The following is a 6,725-nucleotide window of genomic DNA, read 5'->3' as shown; positions in this document are numbered from 1 at the left end:
CAATCTCGATGATAGTGGTCTCCTTTGCAAATGACACATGGAGATTTAGGTTTGGAAGGTGCAGTGTGCGGATTTTCGCCAAATGATGCATGGTTTCCCCCTTTCACCATTGGCTTCTTCTTCTTCTTCTCCTTCCCTTTCTTCTTCTTCTCAGTTACTTGGGTTTTAGCGTTACTAACTTCACCAAGCGAAGAGGAAGAAGGAGAGGGAGAAACAAATGAAGTAGAAGTTGGGGGAGTGACTTTAGTATTATCTAGTTGCTGATTTGATTGATGAGGAATTACGATGTTTTGAACGACAGAGGTTGAGAAAAGCCATACTAGCAGGCCAATTGTGAGTCCTGGAAGGGAAAATGTAGCCATGTGTGGAGCACCAACATCTCCCCAAGAAAAGAAAGGACTTGGATTCGCCCCAAGGGGAAATCCTTGATTGGTGGACTCCATTTTCTCAACCTAATACCAATGAGGGAACAGTGATGTTATTTAGATTAAAATAAATTTTATGACGCTTTGACACAACTTGATTTTTCAATTTTTAAGAGTCGAGAAAAATCTAAAGATGACTCTAGTCGCCTTCAGTTTTTAATGAGCCTGAAGTGACAAGTGCTCAGATGGACCTTTTCTTTTAAGGAGTCTGAAAAGGAATGAAAGTGACTACTCTGGAAATCTAGAAAAAGGGATTGCCAAACCAATCGCAAAACTGCAGAATACTTTTTACGTACGGTAGTCAATCTTCTCGAATGTTGTGTTCAGTGCATTGTGATAGATAGGGCGGCAAACACGGCTTCCTCAGGATAAAGAATATAGCCTATTGTGGTCTCCCAATATATACTCGACGGTACATGGGAGCACAAGTTCGTACTGGCACTTGTTGTATCAAAGAGGAGGAATCACCCAACCTACGATGAAAATGATAGTTACCAGGCTTTACGACGCCCGGATACGTCTCTAGGCTAAACTTCTAGATGTTGTGTGTTATGTTCCAATGTGTTTGTATGTTCATTGAAGTTTATTTTATAGTTTATCTTTCTTAAGAAGTTTGCCTTTAAGGTTCACCGCGTGATGTAGATGTACAACTCCTAAATATGCAATATAAGATGATAAATAGTCGTTTACTTTCTTTTAGCAATGAAAATCGTAGCTACTAAGGAAAGAGAAATAAAATTCTTTCAACATAGAGCAGAGAGCACACACTAGATGCACTTTTCCTAAATCAATTTCCACATGCATGTATTTGTTTTTCAGTTCCCTTAATGTGAGAATGACAAAAAGAAAACTAAGTACATATCTGAACTATTTTCTTTCAAAGCAATAGTACTAACAATTTTCTCTTTTCGAAATGAAAGGAAGACTAAGACGACACTTTGCGATTTCAAATTTAAAACTGCTTTCGACACTTGAAATACTAATAATTTCAAAATCAAGTACAATGGAAAAAGTGTAATCAACTATCTAAAAGAGGAAGACTTTACGACACTCTTTTTCTTGACTGAAAACGACAGTTGCGACACTTTCAAATCAAAAGACGATAGTTCGATTAAGCTACTATTTGCAAAGGAGAACTGTAAATGATGAAAAATACATAAAAAACATTCAAAATTATTTATCAATGGAGGCTGAATAATGCAATGGAAGAAGGTTTCAACAGTGATATACTGATCATAGACAGTAAAACTACTGAATAAAGCTGAATACAATGAAGAAAATACCAAAATCTGGAGGCAGAAACAGTCTCATTCAATCATCACACTTGTAACACAAGGAAATAGGGAAAAATCTCACCTGCAACACATAGGAGGTGCGATGCATCCAGATTGCCAATGAGAGACAATGTGATGGTCCAGGGACGCGACTGAGCTTGGTTTTCACTCATAGTTTGCAGCTAAGTTCAAGGGTTTAGGCTAAACTTTTGATAAACAGTAAACACAAAGTATAGGGGCTGATCTAATGAGGTTATTTGAGCTACCACCAAGGCACTTAGGATGTTTGCAAGCCAGATGTTCAGTTCATAAACCACCCAGAGATTGACTGAAGCAGCATTGATCTACTTTGCAGTTGCATAGCAAAAGCAGTTCAAAGGCTAGCTGGCTTAACTTCAGGCTCCGTCTATAGTTTATAAAGCAAACAACAGTAACAAAACAAACAAACTATTCGCTCCCCAATGGAGTCGCCATTTTGTTATCGAGAAAACTAGTGTCCATTCAGAGCTGCTAGTCCCACTAAGATGGGTAGCTATCTTAGAAACAAACAAACCAAAGTTACTTGTGTTTTCCTTTAAGAGAGATAGATGAGAGAGAAGCAGAGAGTACCAACCTCAATATTTCACTAGTCTCCCTTGATAGAGCTTTCACCACTCCTTTCTCACTTGTCCCGCTTCAAAGAACACCTGTAGAGTCAAAACAGCAAAATACCATCAAAGCATAGAGATCTATAATCATAAACAATATAGGATCAGATGTACATTAACCATACAAATGCATGTATAAATACAAGAATCAGAGATATACAAGTATATGAAGGAAAACTCAAATAGCTTTATGATAGAAGTAGTAGAAGAGAGGATTACAACCAAGCTGTCTGATCCAGCATCATCCTCCCAACATGAAAGCCCTCTTCACCTCACAAAAAGAAAGATCACCCAACAATACAATGTCTCAAAGAGAAACCAACAGCACTTCCTTACAAATTACAAAATTCCAGCCTTTGGATCTCTAGGATGAGGGATCCATATATAGATGTTTGCAGAGGAGTGAGTCAACTTATGGGATTTTGATTAGTGTCATTTCACTGATAGTTCTTGGTTCCACTTGGAGATTTCATGATCTCTTACTCATCCCTGGGCGAATTCATAGAGGCAAGTGTCATATGAGCAGTTTCTAAAAGATTCTTTGAGTTTCCACCTAGCAAACTGCCTTTGCCATTTGTCTTCTCTCGCTCATCTCACCCTATAGAAGGGCTTTTCAGTATGCATCACGCCCTTTGTGTGTAGCAAGTGAGATGCATCACACCCTCAGCATGGAGCAGTCTATATGGTCCAATTTTGACTAGTTCTGAGCAGTTTTTCAAGGATAACTTCTAGGAAATGATGTAATCAGTTGACCTTGATTCTTTAGGATATGAAACAACACTTTTAGGGGTTTTAGAGCCCTTGATTTATTGACATATGTGATTGGGTTTGCAGTGCCCAAATATGTCTATAACAAGTACCTCTTTGTCTCTTTCCAGATTTGCATGTCAAAATGGTCTTCAAGAAGGATATACTCATCACATCTCATCAAGGAGGTTAGAAACATCCATATACTCAAATATATATGCAAGAAGTACAAGAAATAAACATAATCATCCTATCCATAAGTCTAACAAGTAAGAAGCATCGTAAGTCAAGAAATACTTATCTTCAATGAGAGGTGATCCTCTCCCTCTTGAACAAATATTTAAGAGCCATCAATGTCCATGGTCCATATACCAATGTTGTCTTCAAGTATCCTACCAAATCTGCTAGGGACTATCCAATCTAGGAATTCATCGAATCTTTGTCAAGAGATTGAGCATGGACCATGCTAGAGTTTCATACATCAAATCTCAAGTCTTTGCCATAAACCAAGGTTTTATCTCCAACCCTAACCTCATGGAATCCATCAAACCCTAATCATCAAGATTCCTAGGGTTTTCTTCAAACCCTAGAATTCTTTTAAATCTCCACCATCCTCTTCTTACTTCCATCGAAGGTGGTCATTATCAGGGTGATATTTATGGATTTTCTTCAACCCAGCTCTGATAACATGTTAAATTTTCTTAGGGCGACATTTTTCTTTACTTTGATAACTGCATTTCACCATTAATACTTTAAGTTCACCCCATATCATCATTATTCAGATCTACACCATTATACATCATCATATGAAATTACATAGAAAGAAACAACATTACCATCATCATCAATGCAGTGTAACATAAAAGGAACAATAGAAGAAAGCATGCACACACATAGAGACACCAAGATTGGTCTGAGACCAGGGAAAACCCACTAAGGGGAAAATCCTTGCAATTCTTCTTCTTCTTATATCATCATCAAATGATGTAGCAAAAGAGAGTACAATGATCCTTAACTTTATCTATGTAGCAAAACAATAATGAAATCTATGAAACAGATCTAATCATGCTAGGAATCAAAACCCTCATGCTAATGATTGTAATGTGCTATCACAAATTGATGTCAACTATTGTATATTGTTGTCACTGCGCTAAACACTATTGAGCATGGTTGTTATTGTCAATGAGCCTAATACATATGTTTGCAGTGGAAACTAACAAATCAGATCTATATATATACATATATGTATAAAAGTAGAGAGAAACCTAGATCTACCATATCATTGAAGTCAACTGAAGTTAGGATGTCAAACCGTAGATCTAAACTTGGGTCGCTCTCATCAAAACTATCTATGTGCGACCGAAACTCCCTGGTCACTCTCTCGGTCACTATATGTGGGTGACTGTTACTGCACAGTCACTCTCAAGAACTCTTTATGTGTGTGACTGTGGAATTATACATTTAAAACCTAGAGTCTCTCCCTTACTATTGTTGTGCAAGCAACGGAGATGTCCTGGTCACTCTAAGGACCAATCTGTGTGAGTGACCAAGGACTGATACCTCCAAATCTGTCTCTGAAGCCATCGTCACTCCCATAAGCCTTTGTGCCAGCATCTAAGGGTCTATATTCACTCTCATAGGCTTATCTGTCAATCTCCAAGGACTAGAATGCTTTGTTTTGTGCCAGTTAACACGATCCAGAAGACCCTAACCTAGAGCAAACCTTTCGCCTATGATTTCAAACCCTTGATCGAACTCCTTCCTTCAAACCTATGCGAAACAAGAAAAAAGAGAGGAGAAGATGTATCCAAATGATGTGGAGGTCTATTTTATTTAAATGCTTTCCTAAGGGTTCACTTGGGGTTAAGGTTGACCCAAGCAGTTACTCATGTGGTTAGGGCCGACCCATTCCATAATACATATATGAATAAAATAATTCATAACTCAACTTTTGCTTGACCAAATTGGGTGATCTCTAGGTCGATTTTGGTCCTCTCAAAAAGAGGAATTTAATGCAATCATTATCTAAGAAATTTGAACTGTCCAAGGTGGAATTGTACCGCAGTTGCAAAAACTAACAATGTATGTAATCCCATTATTTTGGTACATTAAGTGAAACTTTTGGTCCAACATGTAAACCCCACAAGTTGGGTAATTTATCTAATCATGGGAGCATAGTGTCATTGGTCATAGGGAAGGTCATACTTGGTTGAGTCATCATGCAATGTGCTTCAGAAGGTCTAGCATATGCTCAAAGGGAACATGGTTAGTATGCATCTTTCATAATAAACATATCAGACCTACAACAATCCTCTCTACAAAGGTGGAGAGAAGCCTTCTTTTAGAATTAGTCTTCCCTTTGCCCTTGATGTCAAATGGGGAGAAACTCTTGGTTTTTGGAGAATAATGCTTGGTGAGAAGACATGGTATTTGCAGGTGTGTTTGCAGGTGATTACTGGTGGCGGCCAAACACCAAAGTGGTTGCAATCAAGTCCAAAGGGGTATATTGTTGGAATTATAGCTAGTGTGTTGTCCTTTATCACAACCTACTTGATAAAGATGTAAACATTTTGATAACAGGATGATTATGCAAATTGATACATATGTTACAGGGGAATATCAATTCAGAGACATATGGATGGTAAAGGTAAAGTTTGAGAAAGTATACGGGGTCTTAAGAAGCAATGTTATGTAATGCATAGGTATTGTGAAGAAAATTCGTCTACAGAATCCATACCATGGTAATTTGAATACCAGGGGTATTTACCATAGTATTTGCCCATAGTATTGGAGTGACAACAATTATTTGATCCCATCAAAGAATACTAGTGAAATTACGAAGGGGTTAAGGAAAATATTATATAAGAAGATGGATATCAAGGTGTTATGTGTGCAAGTAATAGGTTATACATGTGTGATATGATTTGGAACATGTGTGTACTAGAGAGCAAGGAGAAGGCTCAGATATGAAATATCTAAAAGTATGTTGACATATATGCTTGATTTAATTACTTGTCAAAGTAGCTAATAATGATGAATTTGTTAATAATGATGTGATATAAATGAATTATTCATAAGTTGGTAATATTGACACTAAAGGTTGTGGAAAGTTAGATTGTGTTTGTAGCGAAATTTTTGTATGCAGGTGTGTTTTGGAATAGTCGTGTACATACACGGATTCATCTTTGTAATATCACGTATATATTCTATGAAATGATTGTCAGTATGTGAAGAACTGTACGCGGGTGTTGTGTATGGTAAGTGCGTACATATGCGGATATGCCTTGTGGAAGCAGTGTATACCAACTAGGGTTTGAATTGATGCTTGATGTTTGCAATTGATGATGTATGGTTTATTTGTTGTTGTCTGTCGATGAAGTATTGATCATGATGATATCTGTTAGGTAGTGTTTATTGGGTTGGTTTTTCATGATTGAGATATTGGTTAGTAATGATGCTACATTTTGATGATCTATGATTGGTTCAGTGATATGAGAATAGTTCAGTACTTGATTCAGTTGTTACTCTAGTGTTGTAGTGATTCATGATGCAGTGGTTAGTGGTTTGATATCTTTACACAGGTCTTATGCAGAGGAAACACGTATATATGTGGGTTTTCTTTAGAATAGTAG

Source organism: Pinus tabuliformis, chromosome 2_2 (assembly GCF_031772625.1).
Source record: "Pinus tabuliformis cultivar Carrire ecotype Pingquan chromosome 2_2, CPIR1, whole genome shotgun sequence".
NCBI classification, from domain to species: Eukaryota; Viridiplantae; Streptophyta; class Pinopsida; order Pinales; family Pinaceae; genus Pinus; species Pinus tabuliformis.
The sequence above is the reverse complement of the archived record's forward strand: the minus strand, read 5'-3'. Positions refer to the sequence as shown.